Here is a 24,896-nt window from a genome sequence, read left to right on the forward strand (position 1 = left end):
AAAGAGTAATGTAGGAGAGAAAGAGAGAGAGAGAGAGAGAGAGAGAGAGAGAGAGAGAGAGGAAATAGAAAAATAGGAATGTGAGAAAGTTATAGAAAAAGCAAAGAAATAGAAAAATAAGAACGTGAGAAAGAGAGCGAGAGAGAGAGAGCAAGACAGAGAGAGAGAGGGGGGGGGGGGGGCAGAGGCTTGAAGCTCTTCTCTGAGTGGGACTGAATAGCAGGATCTTTTTAGTAATACACACACACACACACACACACACACACACACATTTACACAGTGAATGAACTGATTAAACAGAGTTATTAGATTAATGAAAATTCCAGCCTCAGAGACACATAGGAACAGCATTCAGACTGTGATTTGCTTTATGACATAAATAACCGAGACAGAGTCACTACAGACAAAATCTCACAGACTGTCTGCAGCACATGGACGTCATATACCACAGAATGGTGAGTAACCGCCCCCCAGGGTGGTGGGCCATTCTCAGCACTGCACTAACACAGATGTGGTGGTGGTGTGTTAGTGTGTGTTGCGCTGCTCTGAGTGGATCGGACACAGCAGTGCTGCTGGAGTTTTTAAACACCTCAGTGTGGCTGCTGGACTGGACTAAACATCCAGTCAGCGGCGGCCTGTGGGCAGCGTCCTGTGACCACTGATGATGGACTAGAGTAAGATCAGCACAAACTGCACCAGCAGATGAACTATCATCTCTGACTTTACATCTATAAGGGGGACCAACCAGGTACGAGCGTCTAAAGGAAGGGACAGTGAGTGTTTAAACTCTCCAGCAGCACTGCTATGCCTGATCCACTTGTAGCGGCGCAGCACACACTAACACACTACCACCACGTCAGTGTGACTGCAGTGCTGAGAATGGCCCACCACCCAAACAATACCTGCTCTGTGGAGAGCCTGTGGAATGGTCCTGACCATTGAAGAACAGGGTGACAAAGTATGCAGAGAAACAGACTGACTACAGTCTGGAGCTGCAGAACTATAAAGTGCTCCTATATGGTGAAGACGTCATAGATATAGAAATGAATGTAGATGTAGATACATTATAGATACATTTATGAAAATAATGAGTGAAAATGAGTACAAAGACTGGAAAGGCCCGTCCTGTCTTAGTCTATTAGTTGGGAGAGAGTGTGCGGGTGCGAGAGAGAGAGAGAGAGCGAGAGAGAGAGAGAGAGAGAGAGAGAGAGAGAGAGAGAGAGAGAGAGAGAGAGAGAGAGAGAGCATGTATGAGCGCGTGTGTGATGTGCAGCTCCTCTTGTGTGCATGTGCGTCTCGCTTCGAGAGCGCGTGCTGTGGGGACGGTCACGGAGCCGGTGCAGTCTGATGAGAGAGAGAGAGAGAGTGAGAGAGAGAGAGAGAGAGAGAGAGCTTATGTGCTCATCGCTGCTGTAAGTTTGGAATGTTGCTGGTGTCCGCGCGCGGGATGGAAACGTGAAGCGGATCTGTGGACGAGGTAAGGCGCGAGCCCGCGGGCTTCACAGGGCGGTTCGGTGTTTGTGCGGTGAGCGTGGCTCGTGCCTTTTGGGATTTGTGCGGTGTTCTGTAGCCACTGTCTGGGTAGTGTGGGGTTGTTATGCTCGTGCGTTTGAGATTTTTCCACCGTGCGTTATGCATACGACCGTCATGCACGTGCATCGGCTCTGCGCAGATTGGTCACACTATCAGTGAAAGGGTCGCCCTTAATCTCGAGCTCGGGGTTCAACCGCTTGTGCAAAACGTCCCACAGCTGCTTTCTGCTTTTATTCAGCCTGGATTCGTTCGCTCTCTCTCTCTCTCTCTCTCTCTCTCTCTCTCTCTCTCTCTATGTGTGTGTGTGTGTGTGTGTGTGTCGTGCACGCTGAAGCAGAACTTGTTTGTAATTGCACGCACGATGCATTGGAATCAAATCAGCGCAGCGCGTGCTGGTGAACTGTGCGTGTGTGTGTGTGTGTGTGTGTGTGTGTGTGTGTGTGTGTGTGTGTGTTGGTGAAGTGTGCGCGCGATGCGAACATCTACTATTGTTTTACTCTGGAACTAAACTCTGTAGTTCGCCTTATAGTAAGCCTTATATGTTTAAAGGGGTGGTTCACCGAAAATGAAATTTACGTCATTATTTTTGCATTGCAGCTACTTGTACATATGATATAATATGAGTCTATGTCATCAAGGTTTTAGGTAACCCAAGCGACCAGTACTTGTTTTATTAGCCTCGTAGCTCCATGAACGAAGCAAATTTTAGACACAAACATGTTGGGGTAGGTGGGAATCTGCATAATTGATAGTATTTGAGATGTAAACATTCAGAGTAGGGTTGATTGTAGAGACTCAGATTTCTTTACAGTGGTGGTGATAGGAACCAGGGGTCATCATGACTACAACACAAATACAGCCATTTTATTTACTATCCAAAACCACCAGTGAACCTACACGTCTTCTGAGTTGTATATGAAAAGTTGATGATGGTAAAATAGTGGAAAATCTGAAATAATACGTTTTCATTGGGGACTGTTTTGCATGCGTCTCGTATGTATTCCTCCACCATGAGTGGAATTTAATGCCAAAATCTATTAAAACTATTGTAAACAGTCTTCGGCATCAGGCAGCATGTGCTTAACCTTTTCTTGTAATAACTGTCTGTGAGGGAGCTTTTAGAGGTGGACGTCTGGTTCCTATCACTTCCACTGCGAACAATTCTGACTCTGTAAGTTTCTCTAGAGTGTCAGACCACTCTGAATGAGTTAAATCTTGTGTAGAATCTTTGAAAAAAATGTTTTTGAAGGTCACTCAGCTTATATAATCTACATAGAGAAGCACCAACCAACAACATGGGACACTCTGGAGCAGCTGCACACGAGCCTAAAGTCACCATGGCTAATGCCAAGCCTTGGCTAGAGATGTATAAAGCCCCCCAGCATTGGACTGTGAAGCAGTGGAACTGCATTCTCTGGAGTGATGGAGCTCCATCCAATACCTTTGGGATGTGTTTGCAATCCAGACCTGATCATCTGAACATCAGTACCTGACCTCACTATTGTTCAATCAAATTTCACAGCAATGTTCCAACATCTAGTGTAAAAGAGTAGAGGCTGTTACTGCAGCAAAGGAGGACAAACTCACTATTAACACCCTTCATTTCTGAAGGAACCATGTCTACAAAATTACTTATTTAACCATGCTATTGTTGCATATGCAGTTTTATGAAGTAGTCTTATACAGCCTATTTATCAAAGCTATGTAGATGTATAACATCTTAAGCCTGTTGCTGAGCATATGTGCCTCCCTGCATCCTCCATTCCTCCAGTTATCTATCCATCCCTCCATCCACGAACAGCAGAGCAGCTCGCTTTCGTTTCTGTACATTAAATCCTCTACAGAAATAAGAGGCTGCCTCCCGCACAGTGTTGCCGTGATTATGCTTGTGTTGTGCCTGCAGTGTATCGATGCTGATGTGATAAAAGAGTGTATGCTGGAGTCTCTCGCGCCTGATCCATTCACTCGGTCTCGCCCGCCCCGGCAGATGCTCCGCTTTTCTCCCCGATGCGACTGAATTTCTGAAAATAAGTGATAAGATTAAAATTACTGTCTGTTAGAGCCTTATAGGGAGGTGTGTGTGTGTGTGTGGGGGGGGGGGGGGGGGTTATTGTAGATTAGGAAGTGTACAAGAGTGAGTGGCATGTGTATATTTGTTGTATGTGTGAATGTGTGTGTACAGTACTGTGAATAAGTCAGAGACCCCCATTTTCACTTGTTATATTTTAAAGACCTATATCTTAAAAAAACTATTTGCCCATTTTTCTTTTGTATGAGTTGCAGCCGCAGTACGTGTTGCAGTATGTGTTGCAGTATGTGTTGCAGTATATTACGTTGCTTTTTAGTCCATCTTTCACTCTTCAGTCCATACAGTCCATATATGAAAACTAAGCAGTCTGTTTTTGTGATGTCAGAAGATCAATATATTTGCATATACCCACCTGTTCTACCCATGGCAGTTTAGTGCCACTCATTCAAGCTGAAGTTATATGGAGTGTTTCAGCCTGAACTGTCTTTTTAAAAGATGCACAGCCAATTAGAACTGAGCTCATTTACATATATCAGTCTTATAGGTGCAGTAACAAAAGCAACCTGTTTAACAGTAAGCGATAAAGAGAGGCTGATCATGTAGAAATGAATTATGACTGTTTTTGGTACAGAACAGGGCAGATTTTATGCTTTTGACATCACATTTAACTGTGAAGTTTTTGCACCCCACCACCTCCCCATCTCCTGGTTCTTTAGTACCTTTGTTCATCAGAGGGGGTCGGTTGTTCTAGTCTAAAGCTGAAGCCTATGCAAGTCCAACGCAAGTTCTCTCCCCTCCTGTACTATATTGCAGTATGTAGTTGGTCAGTGTCTACAAGAACTGATAACACACACGATACATTCAGAAAAGCATATTGCACTGTGACATAATTTAATATGATATATATCGCCTCACAGCGAGGAGGGCCTGGGTTCGATTCCCCGGCCGGGTGACCAGGGTCCTCTCTGTGTGGAGTTTGCATGTTCTCCCCGTGTCTGCGTGGGTTTCCTCCGGGTTCTCCGGTTTCCTCCCACAGTCCAAAGACATGCAGTCAGGCCGATTGGACATGCTAAATTACCCCTTGGTGTGAATGTGTGAGTGACTGTCTGTGTCTGTCTGTCTGCCCTGTGATGGACTGGCGACCTGTCCAGGGTGTATCCTGCCTTCCGCCCGAAGACTGCTGGGATAGGCTCCAGCACCCCCCCGGGACCCTGACGGAGAAGCGACTTAGAAAATGAATGGATGGATGGATGGATGGATATATATATATATATATATATATATATATATATATATATATATATATATATATTGCCATATTCAGTCAACCTATATTTAAGCTCAGAGTACGCTGAGGGTGATGTATATGATGTAGCTGAGCCAAAAAAGGAATACATTGTAAAAAAAAATGCTAAAAAAGTGATAAAAGTACATTTTAAAGTAAAAAAGCAATATAATCTGAATAAACCATTATAATACTATTTATAATATCAGTATAGTAGTGATCAGTAATATCAGTATTTAATTTGTCCACTCTTTACTTCTGTGCACCTTCTGCCACATAACTTTTCCATTATCACCATCTTAAAACCAGCGGGTTACAGCTGCGTCCTCCCAACAAGAGGTATTCTCAAAGCAGTCACTGAAATTGCTGGAAACAGAGAGTTCAAAAAATGATTAAAAGCTACAGAGAAAATGGAGCTCCTAACCTGGGAGACATCTAAACTGCCCCATCAGATAAACAGCACAAAGCTTTCATCTTTGAGAGAGAGGAGAAAATCAAGCTGCTTCAGACCTGAAAACATCCACAGGTGTTTCTGTCCATCCTTCCACTGTGAGAAGACAACTCAGCGCTATGGGTCTGAAAGGATGTGTAGCTGTCAAGAAGAACCTCACTGAGAAAAGGAGATGGACACATCAAACAAAAAAGCAGAACAATGGACTGACCACCCCAGAGTCCAGACCTCAACATCACTGAATGTGTTTGGATCACTTTAGAAAATGATCAACCAACTTCTAAGTCTGAACTTTGGAGGTGTGTCTGCACATTTTCTTTGAGAAACTGAAAGTAAGTCTCATGAAAAGACTGGAAGCTGCAATGAATGTAAAAAGTGGACAAACTAAGCATGAAACATCTCATATTTAGTTGTTGGGGCTTTGCTGTAGGGCTGTTCCGATTACCAGTTCTAAGGTCCAGAGCTTCACCCTGTTTATGGGGGAGGGGGGATCTGCACCCGATGCCTGTGTTGAAAGCACATCTTCACCTTTATCTTACCATTGTAAGATCCAAATCTTCAGTCTATCAGCTTTCCTCGCAGAGCGCTACAGCAAGGGTCCAGTATGTCGGGCCACCCTTTGCTGCTGCCCTGGGAATCCATGCTGTCTAGCACAGCGTCAACAGTTTTAACAGTGCAGTTTAACAGTAGAAATATAATACAAGAGTCTGCTGAGAAAATGTATTGTGGTGTCACCACACTGTGGTGTAAGTGGCTCAGTTGTTTTAAAGAGAAAAAGTGTGTATGTTGGACAGTTTTAGGTTCATTCATGGGTCGTTCTCCATTTGGAGTGAGAAACCATGTTAGGAACGTTGCAGGGCTTAAAAAGATGCTTAAAACATTAGGCACAGCTCCTTTGTTGTCTTTCCACCTCTGCTGGTATATACATTTACACAGTTGGCCTAAGATTAGATAATACTTTTTCCCTCCTGATGTTCTCTGATTTGTCTTTTTTAATTCTGTTTCATAGTCTCTCTGCATATGTAAAACAACTTATCACAAAACACTAAATCCAAAATTTTCAACATTTGAGAAACCATTTTTAATATAAAACAACATTTTCAAGAGGTTAACTTATGAATTTGTATAAAACATATTCACATGACTTTTTATATCATTAATGTTATATTAGACTATTCTAAAAATATGTGCTTTATTTTAAAAATTCATTTATCACAGGGATTTTGGTCACTGGTGTCATCAGGAATCTTATATTACATTTCAGCATAGTATTTTTAGCCCTATTAAACTGCCTCTTTGGATCATGACTCATCTCCAGGCATGAGAATCTCAAGGCATAATTTGGTTTATCAGGGAACGCATAACTTCTGACTAATGTGTCACCGGTGTTATGTGCCTTAAAGGCTTGGTAAGTCAAATTTTCCCAAGATAATGCCAAATATCATTTTTATTACTGAATTTAAAATAGTTGCACAAGGTCAACTGACCACCAATGAGTCAGCCAATACAAAATCCTCAGTTTTAACCAGAATGTCACTGGAGTCACAGTCACTGGTGTTACACCATATTCATATTTCACCAGTGACTGTAAAATATATTTAGAATTAAGCGCTCCTTATTGCATATATGATTGAAGGAGATGATAATGGACATATTCAAATTTTTTAGTTTTGGCATGAATGAAACCCTCTATTGTTATCTCTCATATTTATTCTTATTCTTCTTCCACACGTTTCTGCAATTAATACAGCCAAAACCGCTTAACGTACAGACTCCATTCAAACTGCATTTCGAAGGTCTCGGCGCTGTGATGTATTTATGGAGTCGAGCGGATTGGTCGTTTTTAATAAAATTAAGTTTAAAAATTAAAAACCTCCCATAAGAATGAATGGCGGAATGTTCAGAACTTCAAATTCTAACTGACATCGATGACGTCACAGCAGGCCACTCAGTCTCACAGACACAGCTGATCACGCAGGGAATCTGCTTTAAAATCCTTAAACTTTCAACTAGAAACTCCATTTCAGTTTTAAATGGTAGAGAAACTTGTCCTTCCTGAAAAATCAAAATATCTCATCATTTTATCAATTAGCTTTAGAGTTATCAGCATTTGTTTGGCAGTAGGCACAGAAAACTGCCCCATTCACTCCCATGTAAATTTCTCAAAATCAGAATCTCCTTATTTCAAGATTTTCTCTGTGTTTAACTTGTCATAACTCAGACAGTTTCTTCTCAATACACACAACATTACACCAACATCTTATCTTAATCTTATCTCACACCATCTATCCAGATAAGCGATAGAGTAAACATTTGCCGAGTTATGACTGTTTATTCAGAGGGTGCAAATCGGACTCAAACAAGGCTTCTCCACTAAGAGCCGCATAATAACAGAGTGACAGTTAATTTGAATGACTCCCCCTCCCCTCTCCCCCCTCAAACACATACATCTCTCCCTCTCACACACACCACACAGACACACACATACACATACCTAAGGAGGTGTCGTTCACCTACACAGAAACACACACAAATACACACACTTGCAGCTTTTTTCAAGCACTCTTGCAGTTCCGTCAGGAAATGCACATCTAGTTAAAAATAAAGCTGCATTATGGACCATAACCTTGAGTTGTAAAAGTTTCTCCTGAGACCCCTGAATGATACAGTATTTTGCTGTTTGTCTTTTTTGATAGCCTACATTTAGCCTAAAAAATGAATATTCGAATCACAGTCATTAAATCCAAATGCCAGTCCAACAAATGAATAACCAAATAGTTGAATATTTGGATCCAGCCCTACTTCAATGTCATTTTCTGGTTAATATGCATAAGTGTGTATGTACATGTGTTCTCAGACACAAACTACATTATTTTGGAGCTGATTTGAAAGTAAGCATGTGTGTATGTGTGTATATTGTCTAGGTTTGCTCCTTCTAAGCTCCATGTTTTGTTTCAGTTAAGGTCCTGTTTAATAGCTGTTCTGATGGGTTGGTAATTGAGTGATTTTAAAGGCCAATTAATCGCTCACAGTTCCATCAGGCTTCTGTGATGATGAGCATTTCACTAATAATGCTAATCTGTCATCAAGAGAGCACAAAAAAGAAAGAGGCAAAAAAAAACATGACAAGGACACACTCAGAGTGATCACTTGACCATGACAGTCCTCACAGTAATGGGGTCTCATTACACACAGCTCATTAAGAAGCTTCGAGCCTGTTTAACTGCTGTAATTGATCCAATTGATTTTGTGGGAAAACATTTGAATCATTTTACATCTGCATTAATTCATGCAGTCAAGGGACTGACCACAAAGGTCAGGGAGATGCTTTGGCCACGCTTTTTGCATTTCTTTCACCTCTTTTTCCAATCTTCTGAACAGAAGCTTATAAAGCTCGCACCTCTGTTCGTATGGGTGCCAGTCTCTGATCTGATCTGTTTATGGCCCCTTATGAAATGATGGTGATATGAAATAGATCAGGACTGCACTGATATGTAACCCTGCTTTTACTGCTTGTTCACATGGTTTGAATGCCCCAGATTATTATTATATTTTTTATAGACTTTTCCAAAAATAGTTATTAATAAAAAGTGCTATTTTTAAATATTATTTGAAGAATGTATATTCATTATTACTCTAGTTGGTAAAATAATTAAATTGTATAGATAGTATTTTTTTTTTTCTATAATTATATCATGCTGCGAATCATATTGGATCATACGTCACATCATATAATATCATATTTTATCATTATTTGATATTGCATTGCTGCTTGTCAGATTTTGTATCGTGTCGCATTGTATCATATTGTACTGTATTGCGTCACCTTTTATCATGTCATACATTCTATCATATTGCATCATATCATATTGTATCATATTGTAGCATATAGGATCATTTCATGTTCATTCATATTGTGTTATATATATATATATATATATATATATATATATATATATATATATATATCATGTGGTGTGATATTGTATCGTAACATATCATATTGTGTCATCTTGTATTGTATTATAAATTCTATTATATTTCATCATCTTGTATCATGTTGTATAGTATCACACTATGTTATATTGTATCATATCATGTCATAGTTTATCATATAGTATTGGCATCTTCTTATGTCATATCATCTTGCATTAAATCATATTGTATCATATCATATTTTATCATATAGTATCTTATATCATATTGTATCATACATACCATATAAGAATCACTTCATACATTTGTCCATCCATCCATCCATCCATCATCTTCCGCTTCTCCGGGGTTCGGGTCGCGGGGGCAGCATCCTGAGCAATGAAGCCCAGACCTCCCTTTCCCCAGCCACTTCCACTAGCTCCCTGGGAGGGATTCCGAGGCGCTCCCAGGCCAGCTGGGCGATATAGTCACGCCAGCGTGTCCTGGGTCTTCCCCGGGGTCTCCTCCCCGGTGGACTTGCCTGTGACACCTCCCAAGAGAGGCGTCCAGGAGGCATCCTAACAAGATGCCCGAACCACCTCAACTGGCTCCTCTCGATGTGAAGAAGCAGCGGCTCTACTCCGAGTTCCTCTCGGATGACCGAACTTCTCACCCTATCTCTAAGGGAGAGTCCAGCCACCCTGCGGAGGAAACTCATTTCAGCCGCTTGTATTCGTGATCTCGTTCTTTCGGTCATTACCCAAAGCTCATGACCATAGGTGAGGGTGGGAACATAGATCGACCAGTAAATCGAGAGCCTTGCCTTATGGCTCAGCTCTTTCTTTACCACAACAGACCGGTAAAGAGCCCGCATCACTGCTGACCCAGCACCAATCCGCCTGTCAATCTCCCGCTCCCTTGTACCATCACTCGTGAACAAGACCCCGAGATACTTAAACTCCTCCACTTGAGGCAAGAGCTCATCCCCGACCCAGAGAGGGCTCTCCACCCTTTCCCGCGTGAGAACCATGGCCTCGGATTTGGAGGTACTGATCCTCATCCCGGCCGCTTCACACTCGGCTGCAAACCGATCCAGTGAAAGCTGAAGTTCACGGCCTGATGTCCCCAATAGGACCACATCATCTGCGAACAGCAGCGATGTGACCCTGAGGTCACCAAACCGGACACCCTCCATCCCCTGACTGCGCCTAGAAATTCTATCCATAAAAATTATGAATAGAATCGGTGACAAAGGGCAGCCCTGACGGAGTCCAACTCTCACTGGGAAAAAGTCTGACTTACTGCCGGCCATGCGAACCAAGCTGCTGCTTTGTTTGTACAGGGCCTGAATGGCTCGTAGCAAAGAGCCATGTACCCCGTACTCCCGAAGCACCTCCCACAGAATACCCCGAGGAACACAGTCGAATGCCTTCTCCAAATCCACAAAGCACATGTGGACTGGTTGGGCAAACTCCCATGAACCCTCGAGAATCCTGGAGAGGGTAAAGAGTTGGTCCAGTGTTCCACGACCAGGGCGGAACCCGCACTGCTCCTCCTGGATCCGAGGTTTGACTATAAGCCGGACTCTCTTCTCCAGTACCCTTGCATAGACCTTACCAGGGAGGCTGAGGAATGTGATTCCCCTGTAGTTGGAACACACCCTCCGGTCCCCCTTTTTAAAAAGAGGCACCACCACCCCAGTCTGCCAATCAAGTGGCACCACCCCCGATGTCCACGCAATGTTGAAAAGGCGTGTCAGCCAAGACAGCCCCACAACATCCAGAGCCTTGAGGAACTCGGGACGGATCTCATCCACCCCTGCAGCCCTGCCGCCAAGGAGCTTTTTAACTACCTTAGCGACTTCGGCCTCAGTAATGGACAAGCCTATTCCCGTGTCCCCAGACTCTGCCTCCTCACTGGAGAACGTGTCGGTGGGATTGAGAAGGTCCTCAAAGTATTCCTTCCACCGCCCAATGACGTCTTCAGTCGAAGTCAGCAGCACACCATCTCCACTATATACAGTGCTAGTGGCACACTGCTTTCCCCTTCTGAGTCGCCTGACGGTTTGCCAGAATCTTTTCGGAGCCGACTTAAAGTCACTTTCCAAGGCCTCACTGAACTCTTCCCACACCCGGGTTTTTGCCTTGGCAACGACTGAAGCCGCAGATCGCTTGGCCTGTCGATACCTGCCAGCTGCCTCTGGTGTCCTACAGGCCAACCATGTCCGGTAGGACTCCTTCTTCAGCTTGACGGCATCTCTCACCTGGGGTGTCCACCACCGGGTTCGAGGATTACCGCCCCGACAGGCACCAACTACCTTGCGACCACAGCTACAGTCAGCCGCTTCAACAATGGAGGAGCGGAACATGGCCCATTCTGAGTCAATGTCCCCCACCTCCCCCGATAACTGGTCAAAGTTCTGACGGAGGTGTGAGTTGAAGATCAATCTGACAGGTTCTTCTGCCAGACGTTCCCAGCAAACCCTCACTATACGTTTGGGTTTGCCTGGTCTGACTGGCATCTTCCCCCACCACCTGATCCAACTCACCACCAGGTGGTGATCAGTTGACAGCTCAGCTCCTCTCTTTACCCGAGTGTCCAGTACACATGGCCGCAAGTCCGCTGACACGACTACAAAGTCAATCATTGAACTGCGGCCTAGGGTGTCCTGGTGCCATGTGCACTTATGGACATCCTTGTGTTCAAACATGGTGTTCGTTATGGACAAACTGTGGTTTGCACAGAAGTCCAAAAACTGAACACCACTCGGGTTCAGATCAGAGAGGCCATTCCTCCCAATCACACCCCTCCAGGTCTTACTGTCATTGCCCACGTGAGCGTTGAAGTCCCCCAGTAGGACAATCGAGTCTCCAGGAGGAGCACTTTCAAGCACCCCTTCCAAGGACTCTATGAAGGCTGGGTATTCTGAACTGCTGTTCGGTGCATAAGCACAGACAACAGTCAGGACCCGTTCCCCAACCCGAAGGCGTAGGGAAACTACCCTCTCGTCCACCGGGGAAAACCCCAACATACAGGCACCGAGTCGAGGGGCTATGAGAAAGCCCACACCTGCCCGCCGCCTCTCAACTCCAGAAAAGAAAAAAGTCCAGCCCCTCTCAAGGAGATTGGACCCAGAGCCCAAGCTGTGTGTTGAGGTGAGCCCGACTATATCTAGTCGGTATCTCTCGACCTCGCGCACCAACTCAGGCTCCTTCCCCGCCAGTGAGGTAACGTTCCAAGTTCCAAAAGCCAGTTTCAGCAACCGAGGATCAGAACGCCAAGGCCCACGCCTTCGGACACTGCCCGATCCACAATGCACCGCACCCCTACTACTGCCCCTCCCATCGGTGGTGGGTCGATGGGAGGGGGGACTCATGTAGCTCCTTCGGGCTGGGCACGGCCGGGCACCATGAGTGAATGCCCGGCCACCAGACGCTCGCTGGCGAGCCCCTCCCCCAGGCCTGGCTCCAGGGTGGGGCCCCGGTAACCCTGATCCGGGCAGGGTACACGAGTCCTGCTTTGTTGTCCTCATAGGGGTGGTTATGGATCACACTTTGTCTGGCCTGTCACCTAGGACCAGTTTGCCATGGGAGACCCTACCAGGAGCTTTTGCTCCAGACAACATAGCTCCTAGGGTCCTTCAAGCACACAAACCTCTCCACCACGATAAGGTGGTGATCCATGGAGAGGTTCATACATTTGTCTGCAACCAAATTGGTTTTATATTGCTAAAAAAAAAATCCAAACTTTTGAACTTTTGATTTGAGTTCCAGTTTCAAAATTTTATAAATGTATGAGAATCAGCATCAATAGTTATGTGCACAAAAAAATATCACATATCAAAATATCAGCAGTAGCTTTAGAAATCTCATTGGTGCGTCCCAAATGTTGAGCACCGTTAGGCTACGGTAACACCAGCACACATTCAGTTTCACAGCTGCTCTCTTCTGCTTCTTTCTTTATTTGCTTGTGCGTATGTCTGTTTTCACTCGATCATATGTGATGATATGCACTAAAACAGTACAAACTGTTTTCTCAGAACATGAAGGAGGGAAATAAGGAGCGCTTTCTGGGCTAGATGTGCATTTAAGATGTCTTTATCATACCAGCCTGCCATTTCGATGTTTATGAAACAAAAGCAGTCATAAAAGCTGGCACCTTTGAACAAATTAGTTAACAGTTCATACTGAGGTGTTTGGTCAGTTTGGAGTAACATAATTCATTACAGATCTGGTGCAGTCTGTCGCATTAAAGCTTTCTCTAGCCTGTAGTTGTTTGAAGCTGAAGGAAAAGGTCACATTTAACATTGCCTCAACAATGCCAAGACAGCACATACAGCATCCTCTGATTAAGGAGAAAAGCACTATCTCTGTAACGGGAGGGTGTAAATACAAAAAAGGGAAAAAGCTCACTTTTTTTACTCAGGTTGCTTATTTAAGTGCCGTGCTTGATGCTTTATGTCTCATGTATCGCTTATTCAGCCCACTAGAGTGGCTTTTTATTTTAGCAAGTGGTTCCAGTAACATTCAGCCAGGGATGGAACAGTTACTAGTGTTAATGATACACTGCAGTATCAAACTACACTCTCTTCAAGGCTCTTCAAGGGTTCTTTAGCAAAGGCAATGGTTCATTATAGAAACCTGAACATTCAAAGAAGCGTCTGCATGCTTAAATGGTTCTTTAGATTGATGGAGAATGTGTTGTACACTGTAAAAATTACTTTATGCATTAAACAAACAGTTGAACTAGTTTTATTCAACTCAAAAAATGACAATGGCTGAAAGAATTGTTCATTTAAAGTACAATGGTGCTTGAAAGTTTGTGAACCCTTTCGAATTTTCTAGATTTCTGCATAAATTTGACTTAAAACTTCTACCCATTTTTCACACAAGTCCTAATAGTAGATAAAGAGAACCAAATTAAACAATTGAGACAAAAATATTAGACTTGGTCATGTATTTATTGAGGAAAATCATCTAATATTTCATATCTGTAAGTGGCAAAATGATGTGAATATATAGGATTATTACATAATTTGAAGGTGAAATTAGAGTCAGGTGTTTTCAATCAATGGGATGGCAATCAGGTGTGAGTGACCATCCTATTTTGATTAAAGAACAGGGACCTATCACAGTCTAATCAAGTTTGTGGAACACATGTTTGTGGAAGTGTATTATGACACGAACCTGAGAAGAAGAGTTGTTGATGCTCATCAGGCTGGAAAAGGTTTCAACCATCTCTAAAAAGTTTGGACTCTACCAATTTACAATCAGACTGATTGTGTTCAAATGGAGGAAATTCAAGACCACTGCTATGCTCCCCAGGAGTGGTCAATCAACAAAGATCACACCAAGGGCATAGTGTGTAGTAGTCTGTGAAGTCAGAAAGGAACCCAGGGTAACTTCTAAGGAACTAAAGTCCTGTCTCACAATGGCTAATGTTAATGTTCATGAGTCTACCATCAGGAGACCAATGAACAGCAATGGTGTGCGTGGCAGGGTTGCAAGGAGAAAGACGCTGCTCTCCATAAAGAACATTGCTGCCCATCTGCAGTTTGCTAAAGATCACATGGACAAGCCAGAAGGCTATTGGAGCAATGTTTTGTGGACATATTGATAGATTGTAGATCTTTTTGGTTTAAATGAGACACGTCATGTTAGGAGAAAGGAAAACACTGCGTTCCAGCATAAAAACCTTACCAAATTCTGAAGAAAAATGTCACTGTTCGTGAGATGAAATTCAAGATAACGTGGGTCAAGCAGCAAGTTTATTAGCGTTTAGTTGCAGTTATTGCTGAACCTGGGGGGGGTCACACCAGATACTGAAAGCAAAGGTCCACACACTTTGCCTCTCACAGTTATGTGATATTGGATCATTTTCCTCAAATAATAAATGATCAAGTCTGATATTTTTTTTCTAAATTGTTTAATTTGGTTCTCTTTATCGACTATTAGGACTTATGTAGGAGTCTGATGTGACGTTTTAGGTCAAGTTTATGCAGAATTATAGAAAATTCTAAAAGGCACCACTGTATATATTTAGGTTAAATAAAGCTTGTTATTTTACTTGTTACCACATGAAGTCATTTTTTAGGTTGAATTGACAAGCTGTATTTTGCATTGTATATGGTTTGGAAAAGTGCGAACCGGGGATGGGGGGCAGTTCTTCTGCTGACCCCCAGTTTACTCTCCCTTTAAAGACAAAGCAGTAAAGAAGAGATGTACTGGTGAGAGTGTGCGCAAACACTCGGCTCACAGCAAGGTGGAAGTCAATGACATTGCAGAGAGTTCTTCAGCGTTTTTTTTTTTTTTTTGTAAAGAGACTGGATCTACTTAGAACATGCGCAGGTTTAAAGGTATTTTGACCATACACAATATATATCACAATAGTTAGTGTCCTGTTGGAAAAGATAAAATTTTCAATGAAAAATCTAACAAATAAATTAATAAAATTAGATGATGTCATTAGAGCCAGCTGTCCAATCAGCTCCTTGTTACTGTGCAGTTTATGCAGTTACTCTACACTGGTTGTTGATGTTGTTGTTGTTGTTGTTTATAGAATCCCTAAAATTGATCTAAATCTGTCTTTTTATGAGCTGTGCAGTTATATACCATATCAAAGTACCATGAAGGAATTTATCACAATAATGCTAAGATATCACCCACCTTGAAAGCTGGAGGGACAAAAAATAGAGGAAAGGTAGATCTGGAAGTAAAGAGGTGTCGCCACGGCTACAGTGCTGTCACATCCGCTCAGAGGAAACAGAAATCTTCGGGCGCTTTCGTTAGCTTGCATCATTGAAGCGTGAAGAAAATACGCTCCAAACAGATAAAGGGTTATCGCTGCGGCGGCAGCGGCCGACTGGAGCGCCTCCTCAGATCTTCTTAGATGGTGGAATAAAAGCCAAAGCTTTGTGTTTTTTCTTTTGTCTTTGTGGAGTTTTTATTTGAATGAGAGGTTATAAAAACTGGCAACTGGGCAGCCTCCCTCTGCCTGAAGGCCTAATTCAGCCCTAATTCATCCCTGATCTGCAACTGACCATCAGCTTTTCAAATAGTTTCAGCCATAAATCATCAATGGACACAGAGTTTGAGTCACTGTCACGGTTATTGATTGCTTAAAGTGCCCTGCACTGTTGTGGTGTGATGGAATAGAAAATGCTTATGACAGAAAAGTGTTTAAATTAGTGCACAGACACGTCCTGTGATGCCAGAGATGTCAGAGCACAGAAAGAGAGAGAGAGAAAGAGAGAGAGAGAGAGAGAGAGAGAGAGGTATAGCCTTCTCTCCTAATTCTGAGTGTTAAGCAAACAGGAGGTTAATGTAGCCTGACAAACACACACATTGCTGTGGAAAAAGAGAAAGAGAGAAGTGGGTGGAGAGAATAGGAGAAAATGAGAGGGTATATTTTAAGGATTGCAAGTATATTTCAAGTATTGCAAGTAAATATATATATATATATATATATATATATATGCCAAAAGTATTCACTCGCCCCTCCAAATCATTGAATTTGATCATTGAAGCTGTTCCAATCACTTCCATGGTGCATAAAACTAAGCACCTAGGCATGCAGACTGCTTCTACAAGAGCTCAGTGATTTCCAGCATGGCACCATGATAGGATGCCACCTCTGCCACAAGTCCAGTCGTGAAATTTCCTCACTACTAAATATTGCACAGTCAACTGTCAGTGGTATTATAACAAAATTGAAGCGATTGGGAACGACAGCAACTCAACCACGAAGTAGTAGGCCACGTAAAATGACAGAGCGGGGTCAGCGGATGCTGAGGCACATATTGCGCAGAGGTCACCAACTTTCTGCAGAGTCAATCACTACAGACCTCCAAACTTCATGTGGCCTTCGGATTAGCTCAAGAACAGTGCATAGAGAGCTTCATGGAATGCGTTTCCATGGAAGAGCAGCTACATCCAAGCCTTACATCACCAAGCACAATGCAAAGCATCAAATACAGTGGTGTAAAGCACCACCACTGGACTGTAGAGCAGTGGAGACGTGTTCTCTGGAGTGATGAATTATGCTTCTTCATCTGACAATCCAATGGACGAGTCTGGGTTTGGTGGTTGCCAGGAGAACGGTACTTGTCTGACAGCATTATGTAAAGTGTAAAGTTTGGTGGAGGGGGGATAATGGTGTGGTGTTGTTTTTCAGGAATTGGGCTCGGCCCCTTAGTTCCAGTGAAAGGAACTCTTAATGCTTCAGCAGACTGAGAGATTTTGGACAATTTCATGCTCCAAGCTTTGTGGGAACAGTTTGGGGATAACCCCTACCTGTTCCAACATGACTGCGCACCAGTGCACAAAGCAAGGTCCATGAAGACATGGATGAGTGAGTTTGGTGTGGAAGAACTTGACTGGCCTGCACAGAGTCCTGACCATAAACCGATAGAATAAGAGTGAGGAATAAGAGTGGAATAAGAATAAGAGGGAGGAATAAGAGTGGAGACTGCGAGCCAGGCCTTCTCATCCAACGTCAGTGTCTGACCTCACAAATATACTTCTGGAAGAATGGTCAAAAACTCCTATAAACACACTCCTAACCCTGGTGGAAAGCCTTCCCAGAAGAGTTAAAGCTGTTATAGGTCCAAAGGGTGGGCTGACATCATATTAAACCCTGTCTATAGTTTTTGCCACTCTAGCACTCTTACTTGTACTTATTGTAACCACAGCATTGCTTACCATGGTTACTTTCCTGCATGTATTATTTGTATGTAAATAATACTTTATTTTGCACCACTGGTTAGATGCTAACTGCGTTTCATTAGCTTTGCAACTGTACTCTGAATAGTAACAGTACATGTGAATCTAATATATTTTAATATAAATCTCCAGCAGCACTGCTATGTCTGGCTATGGTCCTCTTATACATATACAATAACATATATATACAAAAAATGTGTCACAGCTTTTGAACAGACCACATTTTATGTTTTATTTCTTTTCCAGTATGTTAAATTCAGTAAATAAACAGTGATTATGCAATGCAGAAAATGATATCTTTATAAGAGAAATTATCCTCGTAAGTCTAGTTTAAATATCTAATATTTCTCATTTGAGATGGTTGTATGAACATTATAAGATTATTATTTCTGAATATTTTTTACTCATTTAAAGTAATCTTATTGAGAATAATTATCTCACTCTAATGGCAGATAATTTGCCATTTTCAAGCGACCTTGGGTTTGTGAAAGGCGCTATATAAATGTAATTTATTATTATAATTTTGTTTGTGCCATTATGCTAAAATCAGCAAATTTATCACACAAAATAGTGAGATATGTTTGTGAAATTTCTCAAAACACTTAAAACATGTCAACAAGTTCAACCATCTTTAAATAAGTTTACAGCAATCAAGTGAAGAATATGAGATATATAGATTAGAATTAGAGCTGGCCAAAAATGTTATTACGATAAATTTCATATATTCATTTATCACAATAAATTTCAAAATTCATATAACATATACATGTCAAATCATTATTTCTTTAAAGTTTGAAGGCTGATTTTTGCTCCTGGGTGGTTAATTGCTGTTTTAAACTATCCTTTATGGTCAGAATATGACAAACACTCACCAAACAGTAGAACGTTTCACCAAACTGAGTGGGAGAAAGTGTCTGGAGTGCTGTTTTTATCAGCTGGTAAAGCACGGGCACAGTTTTTGTAATAGTCATAATTTAAGAAAGAAAAGATTATTTTTAGCTGTCTGCCACCAACAGTGCTAAACTGTTTAGTTTATGTCAACTTAGTACGAACTGCAAACATTAGCTGGCTTGGTACGTTAATGATGGATCACACTGCCTTACTGCCTCACTCATAGTATTTATAGTATTCAAACGCCAGCTAGCAGTCGACTGAATTTCTCTATCATAGTAGTTTGAGGGCTGAACTGCAATATATGTAACACCAGACAACGGAGTCCTCCTTTTAGGTATGTTTAAACTGAAGGCGTTGTTTTTCTGTCTTGTTTGATCTACAGTATCATCAGTTTGTGTTGTGAGAGTGACGGAGTGCTACTTCAAGTTAGCCAGCTACTAAAAACAGCTAGCCTGGAAAGATGGCGCTCTCCCACTCTCCAGTACCTCATAGCTTCCTCAGTTTACTTTTGTTTATATTGGGGCTGTAACTTGCATGAACCCACTTCTTTCTTTCACGTTGCTGCTTGGGAATGTACTAATACTTAAATCTGTTTGATGCTGTAAACACGCTGTAATTGTGAGGAGCAGGTGTGATTTAATGCTGCTAAAGCTTGTTGAGATGTACGGAATGAGGGGAGTTGACTTTAGGACAGTACAGTTACGCCACTTATCTCATCACTCACACTTGGTCACAGGAGAACAAATAGCCGCTCCACTCAAACAGCTTCCTCCCTTTCTAATCATGTTGAAAAACTCAGAAGTGCGCCCTCTCCTGGCAACAGCAGAGTAATGACATTTTCCTTGCAGTAGAAAACGCCATCAGGGCTTTCACTAGAATGTGGAAGTGTGAGAATGGTGTATTATATCGACACATTTATTGAACATTTCTTATTGGTCCTTCGAGGAAGGTTCGATAATTCGATAATTATCACGATAATTATCGTTATTGTTTTATTGCACATCCCTAGACTTAACACAACTTCATTTGCCAGGAGACCATTTTTGCAGTGTGTATTAAAAAGTGCAGAAAAGTGTTCTCGATTATTTGCACTGAACAATGAACAAAACAGGGAATTTGACGAAACTTTTGCTTTTATACAGAGTTAGAGTGTCGGGTCTGTGAGTGAGGAGTGAGACAGACAGAGAGAGAGAGAGAGAGAGAGAGAGAGAGAGAGAGGTATAGCCTTCACTCATGTTTTAATTCTGAGTGTTAAGCAAACAGGAGGTTAATGGTTAATGTAGCCTGACAAACACACGCACTGCTGATCAGGCGGATCACACACACATGCACACACACACACACACACACATGCTGTTTATTCAGAGTAATCAGTGCGAATGACATACTCGCTCAGCTTTACTGACTCTACTCTTTTATTAGAGTTTAATCTGATCTGTCCTTCCTTTATTCTGTTAAAAAGGACACCTTTAAGTGAACTCTTTAAGCTGTGGCTGTGTGGACATATCGTTTTATTTTTTAGCTGCAAAGCTGTGATACAGTACACGGTCTACAAGTGTTTTATATATTCTGATTTAGCACAAATCTACCCACCCTGAGAGCGAGGCCTATTGTGCTCTCTTGGACTCCCAGCCGTGGAAGGCTGTAGCATCACCAGGGATCGAACTCGCGATCTCCTGATGATAGGGCCAACGCGAGAGTGAGGCCTATTGTGCTCTCTTGGAATCCCAGCCATGGAAGGCTGTAGCATCACCAGGGATCGAACTCACGATCTCCTGATGATAGGGCCAACGCGAGAGTGAGGCCTATTGTGCTCTCTTGGAATCCCAGCCATGGAAGGCTGTAGCATCACCAGGGATCGAACTCGCGTTCTCCTGATGATAGGGCCAACGCGAGAGTGAGGCCTATTGTGCTCTCTTGGAATCCCAGCCATGGAAGGCTGTAGCATCACCAGGGATCGAACTCGCGTTCTCCTGATGATAGGGCCAACGCGAGAGCGAGGCCTATTGTGCTCTCTTGGAATCCCAGCCATGGAAGGCTGTAGCATCACCAGGGATCGAACTCACGATCTCCTGATGATAGGGCCAACGCGAGAGTGAGGCCTATTGTGCTCTCTTGGAATCCCAGCCATGGAAGGCTGTAGCATCACCAGGGATCGAACTCACGATCTCCTGATGATAGGGCCAACGCGAGAGTGAGGCCTATTGTGCTCTCTTGGAATCCCAGCCATGGAAGGCTGTAGCATCACCAGGGATCGAACTCGCGTTCTCCTGATGATAGGGCCAACGCGAGAGTGAGGCCTATTGTGCTCTCTTGGAATCCCAGCCATGGAAGGCTGTAGCATCACCAGGGATCGAACTCACGATCTCCTGATGATAGGGCCAACGCGAGAGTGAGGCCTATTGTGCTCTCTTGGAATCCCAGCCATGGAAGGCTGTAGCATCACCAGGGATCGAACTCGCGTTCTCCTGATGATAGGGCCAACGCGAGAGTGAGGCCTATTGTGCTCTCTTGGAATCCCAGCCATGGAAGGCTGTAGCATCACCAGGGATCGAACTCGCGTTCTCCTGATGATAGGGCCAACGCGAGAGCGAGGCCTATTGTGCTCTCTTGGAATCCCAGCCATGGAAGGCTGTAGCATCACCAGGGATCGAACTCACGATCTCCTGATGATAGGGCCAACGCGAGAGCGAGGCCTATTGTGCTCTCTTGGAATCCCAGCCATGGAAGGCTGTAGCATCACCAGGGATCGAACTCACGATCTCCTGATGATAGGGCCAACGCGAGAGTGAGGCCTATTGTGCTCTCTTGGAATCCCAGCCATGGAAGGCTGTAGCATCACCAGGGATCGAACTCACGATCTCCTGATGATAGGGCCAACGCGAGAGTGAGGCCTATTGTGCTCTCTTGGAATCCCAGCCATGGAAGGCTGTAGCATCACCAGGGATCGAACTCGCGTTCTCCTGATGATAGGGCCAACGCGAGAGTGAGGCCTATTGTGCTCTCTTGGAATCCCAGCCATGGAAGGCTGTAGCATCACCAGGGATCGAACTCACGATCTCCTGATGATAGGGCCAACGCGAGAGCGAGGCCTATTGTGCTCTCTTGGAATCCCAGCCATGGAAGGCTGTAGCATCACCAGGGATCAAACTCGCGTTCTCCTGATGATAGGGCCAACGCGAGAGTGAGGCCTATTGTGCTCTCTTGGAATCCCAGCCATGGAAGGCTGTAGCATCACCAGGGATCAAACTCGCGTTCTCCTGATGATAGGGCCAACGCGAGAGTGAGGCCTATTGTGCTCTCTTGGAATCCCAGCCATGGAAGGCTGTAGCATCACCAGGGATCGAACTCGCGTTCTCCTGATGATAGGGCCAACGCGAGAGCGAGGCCTATTGTGCTCTCTTGGAATCCCAGCCATGGAAGGCTGTAGCATCACCAGGGATCGAACTCACGATCTCCTGATGATAGGGCCAACGCGAGAGCGAGGCCTATTGTGCTCTCTTGGAATCCCAGCCATGGAAGGCTGTAGCATCACCAGGGATCGAACTCACGATCTCCTGATGATAGGGCCAACGCGAGAGCGAGGCCTATTGTGCTCTCTTGGAATCCCAGCCATGGAAGGCTGTAGCATCACCAGGGATCGAACTCACGATCTCCTGATGATAGGGCCAACGCGAGAGCGAGGCCTATTGTGCTCTCTTGGAATCCCAGCCATGGAAGGCTGTAGCATCACCAGGGATCGAACTCGCGTTCTCCTGATGATAGGGCCAACGCGAGAGTGAGGCCTATTGTGCTCTCTTGGAATCCCAGCCATGGAAGGCTGTAGCATCACCAGGGATCGAACTCGCGATCTCCTGATGATAGGGCCAACGCGAGAGTGAGGCCTATTGTGCTCTCTTGGAATCCCAGCCATGGAAGGCTGTAGCATCACCAGGGATCAAACTCGCGATCTCCTGATGATAGGGCCAACGCTTAGACAGTTGCACCATTCGTATGTTATTTGAAAATCTGAACTACAGGGTCAATTTTTTATACCCAAGTGATGTAGAGACTTTATGAATTTGTCAAACTCCATTTTTACATGTCCATATCATCACTGAATCAGTTTTCTGCAGTTATCTGATTATTCAAGTGGTAGTATAAACAGCACACTCTGATTTCTTAGATAAGATTAAGGCCTATAAATCTGATTAAGAAATCTAATAGAGAGGCTGGATTTGAGCTCAGTTATGGGGTTTCTCAGTGCATATTAACTCTTACTCTGATTTCTTTCGTTTCTCTCAGTCTGCACATGTCTGAAAACAAAGCACACCAGAAACAGTAAGCAGTGTTTAACACAACACCCATCAGACAGAACACAACACTTTGAGTGAATTTAAATATTCTTCATCTTCCAGATGATGTATATTTATACCTTCAAGTAAAGTGACAATGTTTTTTCTTTTTTTAAAAAAAAAGCCACATTTGATTTTACATTGTGTTTGTGTCACGTCTTATTCTGTGAGTTTATTTGCTGGTTGCAAAGCAGAAACCTGCTTATTGCCTGACTCATGTAGACCTTAAGTTTTCCCAATTATCTGATTACCAAAGTGCATATAAAAATGACTGACAAAATCTGATTTTCTGTTAATAGATTATTATATGCATGCAAATGCAAAACTTATAAATTAACATGGTGTGTTAGAGACATTGAAACCTGAAAAGTGTCAGTTTTGACCTGGAAAATGTAAGGAGGGCTAACAAGCCATCAGATGAAACTGGATTGTTTGTGGAATTGCTTTGTTTGAGGTTTGTAAACGCTGTGTGACAGTAACTGTGGTTTATTGACATCACCTTATGGAGTCTGCGAGGTTTTATTCCTTTGTGAATGACGACGTGCTTCAACAAACAGACGAGCGCAGACACCCCCAGACGTTGGAGAGCAGCGCTCGCTCAATGCTTACTCAATGTAGCGCAATTTACCAGCTCACAGAATTAATAGGTAATCAATGTAAGAGCTGTGAGTGAGCAGTAAAGTGAGCAGCGCTGTGTTGTTGTTTAGAAGCTGAAGCTGCTACGGGATACTACTGATCAATCCACATCCGATTTCCGTCTCTGCACAGCCGTGACAAAGAGCTTTATGCCTATTGATTATGCTTTAGAATTCTGTCACTTATATTGAGGTATCATTACAATTGAGTGAAGGATAAACCAGAGCTTTCAAAGAGACCTGTGTGTGTGTGTGTGTGTGTGTGTGTGTGTGTATATATATATATATATATATATATATATATATATATATGTGTGTGTGTGTGTGTGTGTGTGTGTGTGTGTGTGTTGTTGGAAGAAAACCTCGCATCTCCAAAATGATAAGTTTACAGGAGAAGGAAAAACTTTACTTTTAATATAAGTCAATGGAACCAAACTTTTTCCAAGTCATTTTGGTCCACTTCTTGATGTATTCATCATGAAATATATGCACAATATAAAGGGCAACAGGCATTTTCAAATTATGCCAAAACCTGAAAAATGTATGTCATATAGACATTATACACACGTATGTAAATTAAGTGTTGCTGATGAAGCAAACCATTGTATTTCCAAGATGTTAAAGAGGGAAAAAGTTCTTACACTCTTGAAAAGATTGTTTTTCAAGGTTTCTTTAGTAAAGACTATTGTTCTACATGCAACCTCCAAATTCCAAAAATTCTCTAGAGCACCAGAAAGGTGCTTCTTCTATTGTTACCATGTCAAGCTTAAACATTAGAAGAACTCTTTTGGGTGTTATATAGATCTGTTTAGATCCATCAACAGCACATTGTCCATCAATATGAAGAACCTTTTCATGATGCAAAAAACACTTAAATCATGCAAAGGATTCTTTGACTGTTCATGGTTCTATGTAGAAGCACTGTCTTCACCCTTGAAAGAACTTTGAAGAACCATCTTTTTTTAAAGAGTGTAGCTTTTAATGTAAGTCAGTGCATCTACATTTTTCTTTGCCATTTTCAGTTCTATTTCTATGTTCAATATGAATATTATTATATTTATATAAATATAAATATATATATATATATATATATATATATA

The 24,896-nt window shown here is 42.9% G+C and overlaps 1 protein-coding gene across 3 annotated transcripts in view; it reads left to right on the forward strand.

Moving 5' to 3' along the window:
* Positions 1–1,294: 1,294 nt before the first annotated feature.
* The window catches only part of si:dkey-237h12.3 (teneurin-3), a 306,416-nt gene continuing 282,814 nt past the window's right edge, over positions 1,295–24,896 (forward strand). For all 3 annotated transcript variants that reach the window (XM_017693371.2, XM_017693372.2, XM_017693373.2), the window contains exon 1: positions 1,295–1,477. The gene's annotated coding sequence lies outside the window, so the exon portion shown is untranslated. The remainder of the gene's footprint in view (positions 1,478–24,896) is intronic.

The sequence above is a fragment of the Pygocentrus nattereri genome, chromosome 8 (genome assembly GCF_015220715.1).
Source record: "Pygocentrus nattereri isolate fPygNat1 chromosome 8, fPygNat1.pri, whole genome shotgun sequence".
NCBI lineage: Eukaryota > Metazoa > Chordata > Actinopteri > Characiformes > Serrasalmidae > Pygocentrus > Pygocentrus nattereri.